The 19,499-nt window shown below is 45.6% G+C and overlaps 1 protein-coding gene and 1 non-coding gene across 2 annotated transcripts in view; both read left to right on the forward strand.

Annotated features, from left to right (window-relative positions):
• Positions 1–19,499, forward strand: part of LOC124556304 (tetratricopeptide repeat protein 7B-like) — a 235,552-nt gene that overhangs the window by 10,710 nt on the left and 205,343 nt on the right. The window lies entirely within an intron of this gene.
• Trnat-ugu lies at positions 2,718–2,791 on the forward strand. The gene has a single exon. It is a non-coding gene; the product is annotated as a tRNA-Thr (tRNA).

A 19,499-nucleotide genomic window follows, 5' to 3' on the forward strand; every position in this document is an offset into this window, starting at 1 on the left:
CTGCCATTGTCAGGAGTAAAACTACAAACTGCTGGGGCTGACACGATTTTCCACTTATGTACCCACAATTATGGGCACTGGCACCAATTGGAGAGGGCCAAAACAATGGGTGTGCAGAAGATGAGTTGAGCAGCTCATAGCAGCTCCAGCTCTCTGCAAGACTGAGTGACATCAGATGGCACAAGAAGGCAGCGCCACGTTTGAAACTGCCACTCTCGCCTCCCTACAAGTGTTGAGCATCCATTGTTGCTTCCTTTCAACATCCAAAGCCCTCCCCAGCATGTACCTCTGGTTAAAATTATTGCTGTTCATTCTAATCTCAGCTGCTTCTTTTATAACAGAATCCCAGTATGTTGACGTATGAGCCAAGACTCTCTTGTTCTCAAACTTTGTGTCCATTTACACAAAACTGAGACGATTTTATTCAGATGCGCCACCATGAAAGACTCCGAAGATTCACCATCCAGTTGCCAGACATTCTGTGCACCACAACACTAATGACTTAAACAACTGCTTCACTACATCAAAATAACGTTATTTTGATGACGACATGTCATTGGCATGCAGTCGTGTCTGACATTTTGTGATGTTTCACCTTGCACGAAGCTGAAATTACCATTGTGTGCAATAAATGAATAGTAATATACAGTCAAATTTTGGTAACTTAATTCAAAAAGTTCTACATGACTGTGGTCCCCAATGAAGGAAGAATTCATTACCATCAATATGAATTTACTGGCATGCTGCTCAAACCACTGTAGTACCAATCTGGCCGTGTGATACATGCAGTTATCATGTTGTATGATATAGCTGTTAGGGTGGGTATAACAATGAAGGTATACAGATGGTTGGCTTTATTACTACAGGCTCCATGGAATCCCAGGGAAAATCCCCTGTAGCATAATGTTGCTCTCACCAGCCTGTGTCAGTAGTGTGGTGCACATTTTGAGCAGCCATTTGCCTGGTTGATGATGTGACCAGGCATGACCATCGACTAGGTGTAACAAGACATGTAATTCATCCAACCATGCAACATGTTTCCGTTGATCCATAGTCAAACTAAATGATCCCTTGCCCATGGAAAGCATGATTCATTATGCCATTGGGTATTAGAAAAGATATGGGCTGTCTGCTGTGGGGCCCCATGTTCAACAATGTGCACTAAACTGTGCTCTGAAACACTTGTTCCTGAACAATCATTGCAATGTGGTGTGAAAGCTGTAACTGATCACAGTCTATCCTGCTTTACAGAGTGGGTGAGCCTCCAATCTCCACGTTTTGTGTTGAGGTGTGGACGCCTAACACCTTATTGTCTACAATAGTTGCTAAACTGATTCCCAATTCCCATATCCATATTCTATCAATTTATTACTGTGTTGCATGTCCACAACACCACAAGGCACATTCAGTATCGTGGTGGGCAGTTGTTATAATTGTGAATAAATGAGGTGAAAAGAATGGAAAGGAAATGGGGTGGAAAGAGATAGGAAGGAAATAATGACTTCCAGCCATACAGGGCATTGCGGCAATGCAACGGTGAAAGATGAAAATTTGTGCTGGACCGGGACTCGTTCCCAGATCCTGCACTTCTCTAGAATAGTCGCCTTCACTACTGCTTCATCACGAGTAGTGTTTGTTCTGTTGCACACCACTCATATCTACACTGGTCATAATGTTTTGGTTCATTGGTGTATGTTCCATTTAAAAAATTGCTTCTTACTAACAAATCCTTAATCACTGCTCTGTTTACAAAGGCTGTCAGTACAGATTTTATTGAAATTGAGTTGAGATTTCACAAATTTTGTTTCACCCAGACAGAGTGGTAATTCATTCTCAGTGTCCGTTGTATAGTTTTGTTAATTACGTGGAAGTGACCCATTGTACTTTTGTCCTCTGCTCAAGACAACTTGTTCCTTTGCCTGATTAAAAATCATTTTTTTACTGTAATCCTATGCAAGTTCATAGATCTTCCTAGCAAATATACTGCTTGAAAGTCTCTTGAGCATGCAACCAGATTGGTTGGTTGTTGTAGAATGAATTCTCAACTGCATTAACATACCATCATCAGGTTACTCCTGCTATTGTTCTGCCCCATAGGGTGCAATGTATTTGATTTCCATGCCCCCCCCCTCACTCCCCCCACTTCTTCCTCCCCCCTTCCTCATTTTTTGTTGTGTGTGTGAGCTTCGGTGCTGGATTTCCTACGCATTTCCTGTGAGGTTGGTAGTAATCATAGTGGCTGTTGTGACCATTACAGAGAGAAGGCAGATGGGTCTATAGCTTTTATTTTATTTTCTAAGCCTTGCTGTCCCATTTCTTGTGAGGTAGAACAATTACAGCATTATATATGAAGACAGTAACTGTTCTCGAAAGAACAGAATACTGTTGATGACCGTGCAGCTTTTCCCTGGAATAAATGATGACTAACTGAAACCCTCAGCTTCCGACAGGTGTTGTTGATATACCTTGATGTGGACAGCTGAAAATGTGTGGCATGACCGGGACTCGAACCCGGGATCTCCTGCTTACATGGCAAACGCTCTATCCATCTGAGCCACCGAGAACACAGATGAATAGCGCGACGTGCGCGAGTAATGAGTGAATGGGCAAATGTCTATAAGGTACATTACATATGTAGAATTGTGGACAGTTGGGAATGCGAGTCTCATGGGAAGCGTGCAAGGGATAAGTCCCTGCAGTCGCGCTATTCATCTGTGTCCTCGGTGACTCAGATGGGTAGAGTGTCTGCCATGTAAGCAGGAGATCCCGGGTTCGAGTCCCGGTCGGGGCACACATTTTCAGCTGTCCTCATCGAGGTATATCAACAACATCTGTCGGCAGCTGAGGGTTTCAGTTAGTCATCAATTACAGCATTATTCCACTTTTTCCACGAACATTCTGTAAATAATTTGGATATTTCTGTTTTGATAAGTTTCTTCCAGAGTGTGACGTTGATCCAAACAAAAGTCTAGAATGAATCTTTCACTCTGTGGCAGTGTGCGCTGTTTTGAAATTTCCTTGTAGGATAAAACTGTGTACTGGACTGGAACCTGACCATTACAGACAAAGCTCTTAGCCACATGACCTGTCCTTGCAGCTTCACATGTGGCAATACCGTCCTCTTGCATTCCAAATTTCTTAGAATTGTGCCTGGATAGCTCAATCACTAATAGCAGTGTTTGTGAAAGGCAAGATTCCAGAGTCAAGTCACAGCCCACACACAGTTGCAGTCTGTCAGGAAATTTACTAAGTTTTTATTTTCTTGATACTCGTACTGCTTTCAATTCTTTCTCTTACCAAAATTTTGTTTCAACTTTTGACAACCTCATGAAGACATTTATGGACAGTTTTCTTAAATTCAGCATGATGGATTGTGTACATATTATTGTTTGTTCAAAACTTTTATCTTCCTCTTAATAGCAGCATATTTCTGTTTGAGATTTGTGTTGCTTTTGCTTCATTTGTATTTGCAGCATCTTTTGCTCTTTGCGTACAGTAACAAATTTCATTGAGTGAGTGCCTGGTTCACCTGACTATATAATCTAAACTTTCTAAAATGAACTCTTTGCATAAACGTATTCTTAGATAAATCTTTGTAATCTCCTTTTCTGATTCCCTTTCTGACAAGTCTTCCTTTCTAGCTTTCTCTATTTTAATTCTGCTTCTTAAGAGCCAACAATCACATGCAACTAGAAAATGGTTTAGGACAGTCATGTTCTTTGCAGTTTCTTTATTATTTGATAAAATAGTGTCATTTTTATTTTTAGTCTCATTTGATTCTTGCCAAGTCAGTTTTCTATTTGCTTTCATCGAAGCATGTGCTAAGGAAAAACTTGATTTTCTTCTCAGCAAATTATACTTACTCATAACTTACCATTTCAGGTATTGTATGCAAAGTTTCTTTCTGGCTAAACATTCTTTAGCATGTGTGTTACTGCTGCATTTACATCTCCTTTTATCATTTTTGATGGGTGTTTGTCATTTACCACCTTCAGTTACTCTTTGTATAGTTCTTCTGCATCATTGTTAGCTTGTGAGTTTGTTGATGCACAAACTTGAACAATTTCTGTGAAAAATCTTTTGTTGATTTTAAGAACAGGTCCTGTGAGGCACTGGAATGTGCCCATATAATGGATGGGTTTCCTCATAAAACTGATTTGTTCTCTCTGCATTGGCAGCTGTTGCACTATGTCTGCAAGCTGGCAGGGTTTTAAAAGTGTCATGAGTTTCAAACTTCCTGTAATAAGCCTACACAATTCATTTAGGGTCTCCTAAACTTTGTTTGAATGGGTAGATTTGTACCGTATCAGGTACGCATACTCTGCAGCACTAACATGTTGCTAGTGCCATTGTTCACAGGATTTGTGTAGGGAGCCCCTCAAACTACCAATTATCTTGCAGAGGATATTATTTCTGGCTTCCACCTCCTTTCTCGTATTCTCACAGGGCTGCTTGTACATCAGAGTATGACCCAGAGTGACTCAAAGATATTTTAGATGGGCTGCTTATACTGTTGTATCCCTTGCCATAAGATAAGTTTGCAACATGCCTGATGGTGCATAAGATGAAGTGCAACCAGTTGGGTTTTAGCTGGTCTTATTCAAAAATGATTATTAGAGTAATAAACTATCCTTTATTTGCATCAGGATGATAGTTTTTGAGGGAGATGTCTTCTATGGAGAAACCAAGTCTTTGAAAATGGTTCAGTATATCTGGTTGGAAATGTGCTGAGAGACACCGTTTTCATCCTATTTGATTGAAATTCCTTTCAGAGAATGTACCATCTATTAATCCGAATCCTCTATGATAGCTTCTTCCTTGTTGAAGCCTCCATGGTCTTCAGTAATTCTGGATTTTTCCCTTTTGCTCATCTACAGTTTTGATTGTTGCTACAACAATGGATCCTGTAAAAGGCAGTTGGCATATATTTTTGTATACTACTTCGGCATGTTTCCGTAGCATCATGACAACTGTGCTGTCTTGCCAATTGTCCAGATGAATCCTTCAGACTTGACAGCCAGTAGAAAGAATGGTTGTCTATCACAACAATGAATCATGTCCCTTGTAAATTGGATTGGAATTAGCTACTTGTCCAAACAGTTACAAGGCATTCTGTCATATAATAATACTTCTCAGATCTAGGAGCCCGTCCAAAGATTAAAAAAAAAAAAAATATTTCTAGGCTGACAAATATGCACTTTCTTGGATTCGGGTGAAGACTTGCATCGTGGATGCACTTAAGCACAGTTGTCAGGCCATTTAGATGCTCTTAAAGTGTATTCAAGAAAACAGCAATGGCATCCAGGTAGCAAAGGCAAGTCATCTATTTAATATGTCAAAGCAGATTGTCCATCTGTCACAAGTGTGTGAAGCATGGCACAGACCAAATGGTATAACTTTAAACTCAGAAGCCTTCAGCTGTTGAAAAAGCAGTCCTTTTCCAGTCAACCTCTTTGCACATTCATAATGAGGGTAGTTTTTTTTTTAATCACACAGTGCAAGGAATCATAAATTCTTCACAGTAGTTACGTAGCCATTTTGCTGATTTTGTTCAGACACTGGTAATTGATGCAGGAAGGCCACATTTCAGCTTCCTTCATCCTGGGGCTCACTGGGGAAGACTAAGGACTTTATCAGCTTAATGCTTTTATATTCAAGCAGCTTCTTCACTTCCTTCTGAATTATTTGTCATTCAGCTGGAGAGTGCAGACATATGGGTGGGATTGTACCCAAAGTCAACCACTCAAAGGGTATGAAACTTCCTGGCAGATCAAAACTGTGTGCCGGACCGAGATTCGAACTCGGGGCCTTTGCCTTTCGCAGGCAAGTGCTCTACCAACTGAGCTACCCAAGCACGACTCACGCCGCCCCATCCTCACAACTTTACTTCTGCCAGTACCTCGTACTTTCTTCATCTTCTTTCAGGAGTGCTAGTTCTGCAAGGTTCACAGGAGAGCTTCTGTAAAGTTTGGAAGGTAGGAGACGAGGTACTGGCAGAAGTAAAGTTGTGAGGATGGGGTGTGAGTCGTGCTTGGGTAGCTCAGTTGGTAGAGCACTTGCCCACGAAAGGAAAAGGTCCCGAGTTCGAGTCTCGGTGCGGCACACAGTTTTGATCTGCCAGGTGTGTGTGTGTGGCAGGCATGAGGCCCCAAGCCACTGCAGTACTTCTTCTTTTCCTGTACTGCAATTTTCCTCTCTAGTTATATCATATCTCAGACATATCTAAAACAGGTTCCTTGCTGACTACCTAGCTTACTCGGAAGATCTCTAACATGGTTTTTCCCACCTTGTTTTACACTGTCTGTTTCAGTTGACTTGCTTTTGGTCCCCACATCTGGAGTTGATTTCCATGTTTTTAAAAATGTTTACTTAAGTGTAGGCCATAAGGGGAATGTCTCCCAATATCCATCCTGGTAACCAGTCCATGTGGGGGGGGGGGGGCCTCAAGTACCCATATGGTGCTAGCCCCCTGACAGGAAATGCATTATTGATGCTTGAGCTGTTACCTCCCCATGCATGCTGAGTAGTAGCTGCCTGTCTGTTTGGGGCACTCGGGGTCAAGGCATTAGCCATTATGCAGGGTGAGCTTTGTTCTGACTGGGTTGCACCCATGGGGAGAGCCCTCACTTGAAGTGGATGGCATTGTGGCAGATATTTGGCATTGTCCATCAAGCGTTCTTCTAAATACCAACACTTTGTTGCAGTTTACATGCTGCTCATGACACCCCATGGCATCATCACATTTTACTTACTCTCCATGACAGGGGCTTTTGCAGTTTCCTGTCACTTTCTATGTGTCAGTTTTTATTCCTCTGATCAATTTGGTTTGTTAGTACCCAGATAATGAATTATAACTGATATATTTCAAAGACCTGAAGTTTGTTGCCCCACAACCTTTTGCCGTCTGTTCCTCTTGGAGCTGATAGCCATTAACAGAGCCCTGTGCTTTATTTAACAGAGCATCCTTTACCATGTTTTAATTTGTACTGACCCAATGAGCAGTTTGTAGGGTATTCATTGATGTTATTGTTGTCACCCTGTGATACCTGCTATTTGTGACGTTATCTGTAACCTTAGCCATATTGCCTTTCTCTGGGTTAAAGCCATATCAATACCCTAAGGAATGAATTGGCTGACAGTTTAGCTAGAGAAGCAATTACTCGCTCAACATTAGATTTGACGGTCCCAGTTGCAGAGTTGCTGTTTCAAATAAGGCCTCTCCTCACGTGGAGATGGACAAACACCTGATGGGATACTGCCCCATCTAACAAACTCCGTACAGTCTAGGAGGATACTGCTGCACGGTGCTCCTGCTTCCACTCCTCCCAGAAGAAATCCAACAAATCCACTTTCCTGTGTCACCACCCCATCATACCAAATTAATCCATAGTCCCATTGTAAGTAACGAGCCACCACTATGTTGTGGCTGTGGAGCCTTGGACAGTAGCTCACATTCTGGTGGGATGCCCCTCCTTCAGGTTTGTCATACTAAGCATGACCTTACGGAATCTTTGCCTCTGACAGTGTGAATGTACGTACATCAATAGCTATCATAGTGTTGCCATTACTAGCTGTGTTTGAAAGACCTTGGAGTGGATGGTCAGTCACTGCTTTGTTGGATCTTAGAATCCAGACAGCTTCTTCAGTTTGGCTTCCTCTCACCATGCTACAAGAGGTGTACCAAAAGTAAGGTCCCCAATGAGCTACAGCCTCACGAGAAGGTGCTAGGCTAAATAAAACAACAGTGCCATGCGTGCAGTGGTGTCCCCCCCCCCCCCTCTGAAACCCACCCGTCAGAGATTCGCTATGTCACTCAGTGTTGGCTTGGCAGCCATCAGAGATGGAAGTGTTGATCACCGCTCCTGCCAAGTGGGAGGTTCAAGTAGTAATCCGGTTTCTCCATGCAAGGAAGTTACCGCCTGTCGAGATTCATAGGCATCTGACTGAGGTTTACGGTGAAGAGTGCATGTCCGTTCAGCATGTCTGCAAATGGTGCAGGGCTTTTTGCTGAGGGTCACACAGAAGTTCATGATGAAGAATGGAGTGGAAGACCGCAGGTTTCAGATGCGATTGTCCAGAAGATCAACAGTGAGCTGCTCAAAGATCAGAGGGTCACTGTCCGTGGACTTGTTGAACACATTCCTGAAGCTTCCCACAGTACAATTGAAAGAACTTTAACAGAAACGTTGGGTTATCACAAGGTGTGTGCTCACTGGGTCCCCCCAGATGCTGACTGAAAGCCACAAGGAGCAACGCCTTGACTGTGCTCACAAGTTCCTTCAACAGTGTGAGGGGGGAGGCAACAAGGAGAAGTTGGTGGACTCTGTCATCACGGGAGATGAAATATGGGTGTTTCATTACACACTTGAAACAAAACAACAATCTCATCAGTGGCATCACTCCAGTTCACTGCCACCAAATAAATTCAAACAAACACAGTCGGCAGGAAAGGTTATGGCGACTGTGTTTTGGGATCTGAAGGGGGTTACATCTTATCGATTTCATGCAACCTGGGATGACAATAAACTCAGACAAATATTGTGAAACATTGACCAAACTCTGTCGAGCAATCCAGAATTGCTGGAGAGGACGACTGATGGAGGGAGTAGTGCTTTTTCACGACAACACTCGACCCTACATTGTTTGTCAAACTCAGTAGCTTCTGAAGAAATTTGGGTGGACTGTTATGCCCCATCCCCCATACAGCCCGGACTTAGCCCCCAGCGATTATCACCTCTTCCCCAAGATAAGGAACACTTAGGTGGCAAATGCTTCAAGAGTGACGATGAAGTTGGATTAGAGGTCATACGCTTCCTCAACAGGTTGGCGGGAGACTTCTTCGACTTAGGAATACAAATACTGGAGCACCGGCTTCAAAAGTGTGTCAAAAAACTGGAGACTATGTTGAAAAATAGACAAAAGTGTAAGCTTTTGAACTGTGTATAAATTAATAACAATAAACAGTGTCATCTATTGGTAAAAAAATATGGGAACCTTACTTTTGGTACAACCGTTGTATTTTAGGTATCGAGTCGGTGACTTCCTCTGATCACTGTGAGCAGGAAAACAGTGTCCCTCAAGGAAGTGTTTTAACTGTGACTATTTATATAGCTATTAATAGTATCATGTTGGTAGTTAAATGTGACCTGCCTATTGTTCTTTCTTTGTTGATGACTTCTCTCTCTTTCATTCCTCGTCAAACCTTGCAACATCTTATTAGTTGCAAAGGACTATTTGACAGTTGGACAAATGGGCAGAGAAGAGGGTTTTAATTTTAAAACTAAAAAAAATCCTCTTGTATTCTTTTTAACCATTTGCATTGCTTTTAGCTTTCCTGAGTTGAAAATCAGGAACATGTTCGTAATTTTAAAGACATAAACTTAACATGGCCCCCCTGTGGGTCTGGAGGATAGAATAAGCCCAAGGTACTCCTGCGTGTTGTAAGAGGTGCCTAAAAGGAGTCTCATATGTTTTGGCCTTCGTGTGGTGGTCCCCCGTCTGGTTTGACCTCCATCTTTCTAAATTTTCCAGAAAAGCGAGACAGTTGGGGAATGGTGCCTACATGGTGCATCGTGTCCATCATGCATTGAGATCTTTAGCTCACTTTCTCGTCCTCGCATTGCAGTCCCGCTCATTCTCCATCTCCTGGGCGAGGACACCGTCCTGGGTGCATTTCCACCATGCTCTATGCAGTGTCGCTTTCTGTGCTGACGATGACCGTGGACTTCTTAGCACCTCATGTCCAGCACGGTAGCCAGGCCATTGTGGTGGGGCCGCCACGTACCCTGTTGGTTGAAGCCCCCTGGCAACAGAGGGATTGCTTTGCTAATGCCTGTGCCGTTAACTCCCCGTGTATGCCATGGAGTAGATGCCCAACTCCCTGGGGCATCGGGGACTCCCAGCAATCGCCATTCTGCCAGGTGGCCCTTGCTGAGGCTGGGTGGTGCCCATGGGGAGGGCACTTGGTCAGTGTGTGTGGCATCAGGGCGGATGACATGCCATGAAGCGCAGTACGTCATCTCTTGCTGGTGGTCTGCCACCAGCAGTCTCTAAGTGGGCAGAGTCTAACTTCAGTGTTAAGAAATATGACCCCAAGCTGTTCCCCTCACTGGCCACACCATAGGAGGAATGCCAGGCTAAGGATGGCAGTGAAGCTTATTCGCCCTTGTACCTCGTATGTACAAGAGTTGATGGAGAATCTTTCATGTCCATGAAGGCTCAGTTTTTTTGTGGAGCATTAGGAGGACAAGTTTGGGGAGGTGGAGGGCTTGTCCAAAGTGCGCTCTTGGTTAACTTGATAAATACAGCATCCTCTCCCCAGTCACGGGTATTACTCGCTTGTGACAAGTTGGGGGATGTTTCTGTTACCATCATGCCCCATAAGAGCTTAAATATGGTCCAGGCTATTACATTCTACAGGGATGTTCTTTTGAGGTATGGTGACGAGCTGTGTGCCAATTTAGAGTGGCGAGGTGTTCATTTCGTCCAGCGCGTCCATCGGGGTTCAAGGGATAATCAGGTTGCCACTGGTGCCTTCATCTTTGCCTTCGAGGGTGACACATTTCCCGAAAATGTCAAGGTGATGTTCTACCACTGTGATGTCAAGCCATATATCCCTCCCCCGATGCGGTGCTTTAAGTGCTGGAAGTTTGACCATATGTCTTCCTGCTGTACTTCCAGTGCCACATGTCAAGATTGTGGACGTCCATCACATCCCAATACTCCATGTGCCCTGCCTCCCATCTGCGTCAACTGCAGAGAGCGTCATTCACATCATTCACCTTGCTCGCCAGACTGCAGGATTTTACAGAAAGAGAGGAAAATCATGGAATATAAGACTCTGGACCTATGGAGGCTAAGAGGAAATTTGAGCGCCTACATCCTTTAGTTATGACCACCTCTTACGCCGCCGCTATGAGAACAGTTGACGCCACATCAGTTCCTTGCATTCCTGTTGCCTCTCAGAACTAGAAGACTACACCTGCCCACTTGATGGTGGGGGCACTTCCCTTCCTGTTGCTTCCACACCATCTACTTCTGGTGCAACACCCCCAACCACTGGGGATATCAGTCCCCACTTCTGAGCCGAAGAAGCGTAAGCCATATTCAGCTCCTCTTGCTAGGAAGGGATCCCTTGGGTCTCTCCCTTCCCAGGTTTCTGCTAGTGGGAAAGATGACACCCGCCAATGCTGAAGAGCCCAAAAGCAGCTGGTCGCAGGGCCTCACGCCCATCCTCAGTCCAGGAGACTGATTCAGTGAAGTCCTCCCAGCCAGGGAAACCCAAGGAGCAGTGAGAGAAATCCAAAACGAAGGTCCCCAAGACCAAGGGAATTGCGGTGGCACCCACACCACCGCTACCTACATGCTCTGTGTCTGCTGTTGAGGTGGACATTCTGGCATCTGCTGAGGACCTAGATCTTGCCAGACCCTTGGACACAATGGATATAGACTGCTCAGGCAAAAAGTCGGTGGTAGCAGGTGACCCTGAGGCATAAACAGCCTCATTAAATGTTCCATGCCTTCCCAGTCTCACGATGACGTCATCCTCCAGTGGAATTGCGGCAGATTTTTCCACCACCTGGCTGAGCTACGACAACTGTTAAGGTTTACACCTGCTTTCTGCATTGTCCTCCAGGAAACTTGGTTCCCGGCAATGCGGACCCCTGCCCTCTGCGGCTATAAGGGATACTACAGGAACCGTAACGACTATAATCGAGTGTCAGGTGGAGTTTGCGTTTATGTTCTAAACTCAGTCTGTAGTGAAACTGCCCCTTCAAACCCATCTTGAAGCTGTGGCTGTCAGAATAAGGATGACGCGGGAAATAACTGTCTGCAATGTGCATCTTCCTCCAGATGGTCTAGTGTCCCTGAATGTTTTAACTGCACTGATTGATCAACTCCCTAAACCTTTCCTACTTTTGGGAGATTTTAACGCCCATAACCCCTTGTGGGGTGGCACCGTGCTTACTGACTGAGGTAGAGATGTCGAAACCTTACTGTCTCAGTTCAACCTCTGCCTCTTAAATACTGGGGCCACCACACATTTCAGTGTGGCTCATGGTAGTTACTCGGCCATTGATTGATCAATTTGCAGCCCAGGACTTCTCCCAGCTATCCACTGGAGAGCACATTACAATCTGTGTCACTTCCCCATCATCCTGTCACTGCCCCAGCGTCAGGCCAACAGACGCATGTCCAGATGGACTTTAAACAAGGCAGACTGGGAAACTTTAACCTCTACGGTCACCGGTGACTCTCCCCCACACAGTAACATCAATGTAATGGTTAAGCAGGTGACTTCAACAATCATTAGTGTGGCGGAAAATGTGATCTCTCGCTCTTTAGGGTGCCCCCTGCGAAAGTTGTCCATTGGTGGTCGCCGGAAGTCACCGAGGCAGTTAAGGAGTGTCGGCGAGCTCTACAGCGACGTAAGTGGCACGCTTCCCTGGAGGACCTCATAGCCTTTAAGTGGCTCCATGCCCGCATTCGCCAGCTCATCAAAAGACGGAAGCGGGAGTGTTGGAAGAGATACGTCTTGACCATTGGGTGCCGTACATCACCTTCCCAAGTCTGGACGAAGATCAGACGTCTTTTCAGGTACCAGACCCCAACAGGTGTCCCTGGCATTAACATCAGTGGTGTGTTATCTACCGATGAAAACGCAATTGCTGAGCACTTTGCTGAGCACTTTGCTGAGCACTTTGCTGAGCACTTTGCTGAGCACTTTGCTGAGCACTTTGCTGAGCACTTTGCTGAGCACTTTGCTGAGCACTTTGCTGAGCACTTTGCTGAGCACTTTGCTGAGCACTTTGCTGAGCACTTTGCTGAGCACTTTGCTGAGCACTTTGCTGAGCACTTTGCTGAGCACTTTGCTGAGCACTTTGCTGAGCACTTTGCTGAGCACTTTGCTGAGCACTTTGCTGAGCACTTTGCTGAGCACTTTGCTGAGCACTTTGCTGAGCACTTTGCTGAGCACTTTGCTGAGCACTTTGCTGAGCACTTTGCTGAGCACTTTGCTGAGCACTTTGCTGAGCACTTTGCTGAGCACTTTGCTGAGCACTTTGCTGAGCACTTTGCTGAGCACTTTGCTGAGCACTTTGCTTGAGCCTCTGCATTGGAGATCTGCCCCCCAGCCTTTCACACCCTCAAGCGACAGATGGAAAGGAATGTCCTCTCCTTCGCTACACACCACATTGAACCCTCTAACGCCCCATTTACAGAGTGGGAGCTCCTCAGTGCCCTTCCACATTGCCCCGACACAACTCCTGGGCCAGATTGGATCCACAGTCAGATGATTAAACATCTCTCATCTGACTACAAGCGACATCTCCTCATCATCTTCAACTGGATCTCGTGCTATGGCGTCTTTCCATCGTAGTGGCAGGAGAGAACCATCATTCCGGTGCTCGAACCCACTTAAAACTTGCTTGATGTGGGTAGTTATCGGCCCATCAGCCTCACCAACGTTCTTTGTAAGCTGCTGGAGTGTATGATGTGTTGGCGGTTTGGTTGGGCCCTCGAGTCAGATGGCCTATTGGCTCCATGTCGGGGCAGCTTCCGTCAATGTCGCTCAACCACTGATAATCTTGTGTCCCATGAGTCTGCATCCGAACAGCCTTTTCCAGACGCCAACACCTGGGTGCCGTCTTTTTTTATTTACGAAAAGCGTGTGACACCACCCGGCGACATCATATCCTTGCCACATTATATGAGTGGGGTCTCTGAGGCCCACTCCCGATTTTTATCCAAAATTTCCTGTTGCTTCATACTTTAATGTCCAAGTTGGTGCCTCCCATGGTTAACCCCATATCCAGGAGAATGGGGTCCTGCAGGGCTCGTTGTGTTGAGTCTCTCTTTATTTTTACTGTCCATTAATGGTCTAGCAGCAGCTGTAGGGCCGTCTGTCTCATCTTCTCTGTATGCAGATAACTTCTGCATTTCGTACTGCTCCACCAGTACTGGTGTTGCTGAGCGGCACCTACAGGGAGCCATCCACAAGGTGCAGTCATAGGCTCTAGCCCCTGGTTTCCAGTTTTAGGCCGCAAAGTCGTGTGTTATGCTCTTCTGTCAGTGTTATACCGTTCATCCGGAACCAGTACTTTCCCTTAATGACGATCCACTCACAGTAGTGGAGACATATCGATTCTGAGGTCTGGTTTTCGACTACCGATTGACTTGGTTTTCTCACCTTCGTCAGCTTAAGCAGAAGTGCTGGCAGCACCTCAATGCTCTCTGCTGCCTGAGCAACACCAACTGGAGTGCAGATCACTACTGCAGCTCTACAGAGCCCTTGTACAATCCTGCCTCAACTATGGGAGTCTGGTTTATGGTTTGATGGCACCTTAGCGTTGCATTTACTCGACCCAGTGCACCGCTGTGGCGTTCGCCTAGTGACAGGAGGTTTTAGGATGAGCCTGGTGACCAGTGTTCTTCTGGAGGTTGGAGTCCCTCCATTGCGTGTTAGGCATGCACAGCTGCTGGCCAGTTATGTTGCACACATTCATAGTTCTCCTGCGCATTTGAATCACCACCTCCTTTTCCCACCCACATTGTTTCATCTCCCACATTGGCAGCTCAGGTCAGGGTTTCCAATTGCAGTTCGTGTCCGATCCCTTCTTTCCGAACTGGAGTCCTAACCTTTACCACCTATACTTGAGGTCCATTCCCCTAATGTACACCTCTATGGTGTATGCCTAGGCCGCGGCTTCGCATGGACCTTTCACATGTCTCTAAGGACTCAGCAAACCCCACGGCTATCTGTTGCCATTTCCTCTCGATTCTTGACGTGTACCAAAGCCACGAAGTAGTTTACACCGACAGTTCAATGGCTGATGCTCACATCGGCTTCACATATGTCAATGGAGGACATATTGAACAACATTCCTTGGCCAATGGCTGCAGTGTTTTCAGTGCCGAGCTGGTGGCTATCTCATGCTCTTAAGCACATCCATTCATGGCCTGGGGAGTAGTTTCTTGTCTACTGACTCCTTTAGCAGCCTACAAGCTATCGAAAAGTGCTACCCTCATCATCCTTTGGTAGAAATTGCCCAGGAGTCCACCTATGCCCTGGAACAGCCCAGTTGTTCAGTGGTGTTTGTCTGGACCCCACGTCACATTGGAATCGTAGGCAACGAACTTGCCGACAGGCTGGCCAAACAGGCTACACGGAAACTGCTTGTGGATATCGGCTTTTCCGCAACTGACCTGCATTCAGTACCACAGTGCAAGGTTTTGCAGGTTTGGGAGACGAAATGGCTTAACCTCAGCACGCACAATGAACTGTGTGCCACTAAGGAGACTACGAATGTGTGGCAGTCCTCCAAGCGGGCCTCTTGCAGGGACTCTGTGGTTCTCTGCTGGCTCCACATTGGCCATGCTTGGGTGACACACGGCTACCTCCTGCGCTATGATGAACCACCTCAGTGTCGGTGCAGTGCCCGGCTGACAGTGGCCCATATGTTGGTGAGCTGTCCTTCTTTGGCTGCCCTGCGACGGACTCTTCAGTTACTGGACTCATCATTCTATATAAGTTTTAGCGCATGTCCTTTGTCCCTTTGTGTTCTCCACTCTAATGCTTTTAGAATGGATGTTTTAATGTGTCGCAGAATGGCTGGCTTTTCCTTTTCACTCTTGTGGTCGGCGAGCCACGGTCATCTGCTCTCTTGTTTTTACCCCTTCTACTTGTCTCTTGCTTCTCTGTTTTGTTCATAGCAGTGTTGGTTGTCCTTCTGTCATTCTTCTGGTTCTTCCTTTCTCCTGCTATTGTGCTGTACGTCTCCTTTCTTTTCTTCTTTCCCTTGTGTAATTATTTTACTGAGAACAAGGGACCGATGACCTCACAGTTCGGTCCCCCCCCCCCCCCCCCCCCTTTCCCTTTTAAACCAACCAACCAACTTAACATGGTTGCCACACTTTAGGGACTTGAAAAGATGTTCCATCAAACCATTCAGTATTTTAAAATGCTTCATGGGGAGCAGACTGAACTTGTCTGCTCTAGTTTTACAGGATCTATACGTGATCTAGGCTTGAACGTGGGTGTGCAGCGTGTGGCTCTACACAACCCCATTATTTAAAAAAGCTGGACATGGTACATCATGCAAAGGAATTTGGCTGGCTACTGGGCCATTTGAAACCAGCCGCATACTGAGCCATTGTGCCAAGGCTAGTGAGCCACCACTTCACATTAGGTGACAGCACCTCATGGTGCGACAGCCACATAAAAACACTGTCTACACCATGCACACCAGCATACCATACCACTGTTCTGCCACCACTGGAAGGGCATTTTCATAATCGACAACGAGTGATGAGGACATATGGAGTTCATGCAAAGGACTGCTTTCTAGATATAGATGTGGCAGATTTTAAAGTTTTAAGCTGAGAATGGAGCAAATCTCCATCTTGGCTCTTAAAGAGGTCTTTAAGCAAGATTACACTTGAGATCTTAAGTTTCAATCTTTATTTTATTCCATTTTAGAAAGGCATCCTAATTTTCAAATAATGTATAATGATGGCTCAAAGCAAGAGAGCTCCCTTGGGAATTAAGTAGTGTTTCCAGACTGTGTCTTTAGGATTCGCTATCCCCATGAATTCAATGTATTTACTGCTGAGGATCATATGATCCTGAAGGCACTGGAACAGATTAGGTGTCTTCAGGACAAACTGTTCGTCTCCTGCCCCAATTCCCTCAGTGCTCTACAATCATTGCAGCACATGTACCTAGCAAAGAAACTGGTACAACTAATATGCAACCAATTGTACCTCCCTCAATGGTGGTGTAAGTGGGTATCATCCTGTTGGGTACTAGGGAACATGGGAATTTGGTGCAATGAACAGGCAGCCAGAGCTGCCAAGGAGGCCAGTAGAGGACATGATGTGACACAATGTGCCATTCCCTTGGATGTTGTTATTTCAGTGCTGCATCAGAGATCTCTGCAGTTGTGAGGAAGGAGTGCCTGGCAGTGAGGGACAATAAGTTGCAGTTGGTGAAACCAAATAGCAAGCAGTGGCAGATCTCATGCCGGTCACTCAGGTGGGGTGACATGACCTTGACCTGCCTCTGAATTGGGCACCGTTCCCTGATACATTGTTTCCTACTCCGGCGAGAGGCTCCCCCAGACTGTGACACCTATGCAATACAAATCACTGTATGCCACATTGTTAGTGAGTGCAGTTTATATTGTGATGTGAGGGCAGAAGCAAATTTCAGTAGTGATCTACCCTCTGTTTTAGCTGATTATGAGACAAGTGTGGCAAAGGTTTTAAAGTTTTGTGAAGTATGTTGTTCCCAGCCTAAGCCTTAAGGCTAAAGTTTTTAGTATGTTGCAGAGTGGCTGGCTCCTCTTCTTGGTTTCAGCAATTGTCCAGCCACAGCTATATGCTGCACTCTACCGACTAGTTGCAGTTTTACTCATTATGCACCCGTTAGCCACACTTGTCTTTATTTGTGGTGCATCAACAATGGCTTTTGCTTTTCCACTGTCAAAACAGTTTCTATGAATTTCTAACGGCGCAGTGGGTTTCTTCCACCGTGTTTACATCTTGTGCCTGTTGCTCTTCTGTTTGCTGAAACTTGGAGATCCCTGAGGCTCATGCTTGATAGGAAACTTTCTTGGTTCTCCCACATGTTGTATCTAGCTGCATGCTGCAGCTAGTGCCTTCAGAGCCTCTGTTTGCTGTAAACAGTCCATCCCTGAATTCAAGTGATACAAGAAAACTTGTTCATGTGAGTACTTCTTGGGGAGTGGATCAGACCACCCTCCTCCATTTGTACCGACCCCTTGTCTGTTCTAAACAAGACTATGGATGTTTCGTCTATTGCTCTGCATGTCCATCCATCTTAACATAATCCACCATCATGTAATACATTTGGCCATTGGTGCCTTTTATACTAGCCCAGTTGAGTCTCTGTGCAGAAGCTGCTGAACTCCCACTGTCATACTGGCGTTGTGTCCTCCTCAGCAGATATGCGTGCCGTTTGTATACCATGCCCGGCCACCCATCCTATGCTTCCTTTTTGATGACTCCCTTGACTGCCAGTATGGGGTGCACCCTTCTTCTCTGTTACCTCCCGGAGTTCACTTTTGGCTACTGTTCTGGCAACTTAACTTCGCACTACCTACCACCTGCCACATGTCACATTCCCGATCGGTGTGAACCCTTTACTGCCTTGGCTTTGTGCAGCGGGCTGTGTTCATCTTGGACTTCATTTGCTTTCCAAGGACACAACTCAGGATTCGATCTATCGCTGTAAGTTTGTCAACCTTCACATGGAACCTAGCAGTAGGACATTCGTGTACACTAATAGCTCTAAAACTTAATGTGGTGTTGGGTATGCCTTTTTCATTGGCACCGACCATTTTTAGTATCAGCTTCCAGAATAGTTCTTGATTTTTGCAGCAGAGCTCTTCGCCCTCCATCAGGCCATCCAGTACATCCAGTGAACCAGGCTTTTTAATTATGCAATATCCTCCGATTCTCTGTGCCTTCAGAGCCTCTGTTTGCTGTACACAGTCCATCCCTGAATTCAAGTGATCCAAGAAAGCTTCCTCTTGCTCACTGTTGAGGGAGCCACTGTCATGTTCATGTGAGTTCCTGGTCACATAGGTCTGATGGGAAATGAGGCTGCTGACACTGCTGCCAAGGCTACAGTCTTCCTACCTCAGCCTGCTAGCTCTTCCATTCCTTCAGATGATCTCCCTGTTGCCGTCTGTTAGCAGATGGTGTCACTTTGGTCGTCTTGTCACAGGAAGAAGCTCCGGGGAATTAAACCACTCCCAGCGCTTTGGCTGAGCTCTTCTCAGCCCTGTCGTCACAAGGAGATCATTTTAGCTAGGTTGTGTATTGGGCACTGTCTTTTTAGTGATCAACATTTGTTAAGTGATGATCCTCCACCACTTTGTGCTCATTGTTATCAACCTTTGACGGTTTGCCATTTCCTGACCGAATGTCCTTTTTTTTAACTGCTTACATTCCAGTTTATGTTTGCCATCTGAATTATCGCTAGTTTTTGCAAATTATTGACTGCATTTTACTTCTTATCTGTTGTAGCAGTATGGTGAAGCACATTTAGTCTTTGGTTCGGGTCCTCCACTGTCCCTGACTTATTTTGTGGACCTTTCTCCAAGGGGAAGTCCTGGTCTTTAGCTCTCTTTCTATCCATTGTTGGGCTTGACATGTAGCTGCTTTTAACTTCTTTTACTTATTAGTGTTCTAGGGTTATGACATGGTCACTCAGGACCTCACTTGTTTCTGCACTCTCAAACAACAACAACATTGGTTAATGGCTCAGTGGCAGTTGAACTGGTATTTCATTTTCTCCATGAAAGTGGTTTTTATCAGATGTAACTTCAAACTACTACTGGGATGGGGCAGGATGGTTGTGGTTGGTCTCTATATCATCATGTGCTTGATCTGGGGGAGCCTTGAACCTACCACCTTTGCCAGTGCTTGGTCATCCCTATCGTACTCTGTTTAAATTGCTTTTAGATCCCATCAAT

This window comes from Schistocerca americana, chromosome X (assembly GCF_021461395.2).
Source record: "Schistocerca americana isolate TAMUIC-IGC-003095 chromosome X, iqSchAmer2.1, whole genome shotgun sequence".
Taxonomy (NCBI): domain Eukaryota; kingdom Metazoa; phylum Arthropoda; class Insecta; order Orthoptera; family Acrididae; genus Schistocerca; species Schistocerca americana.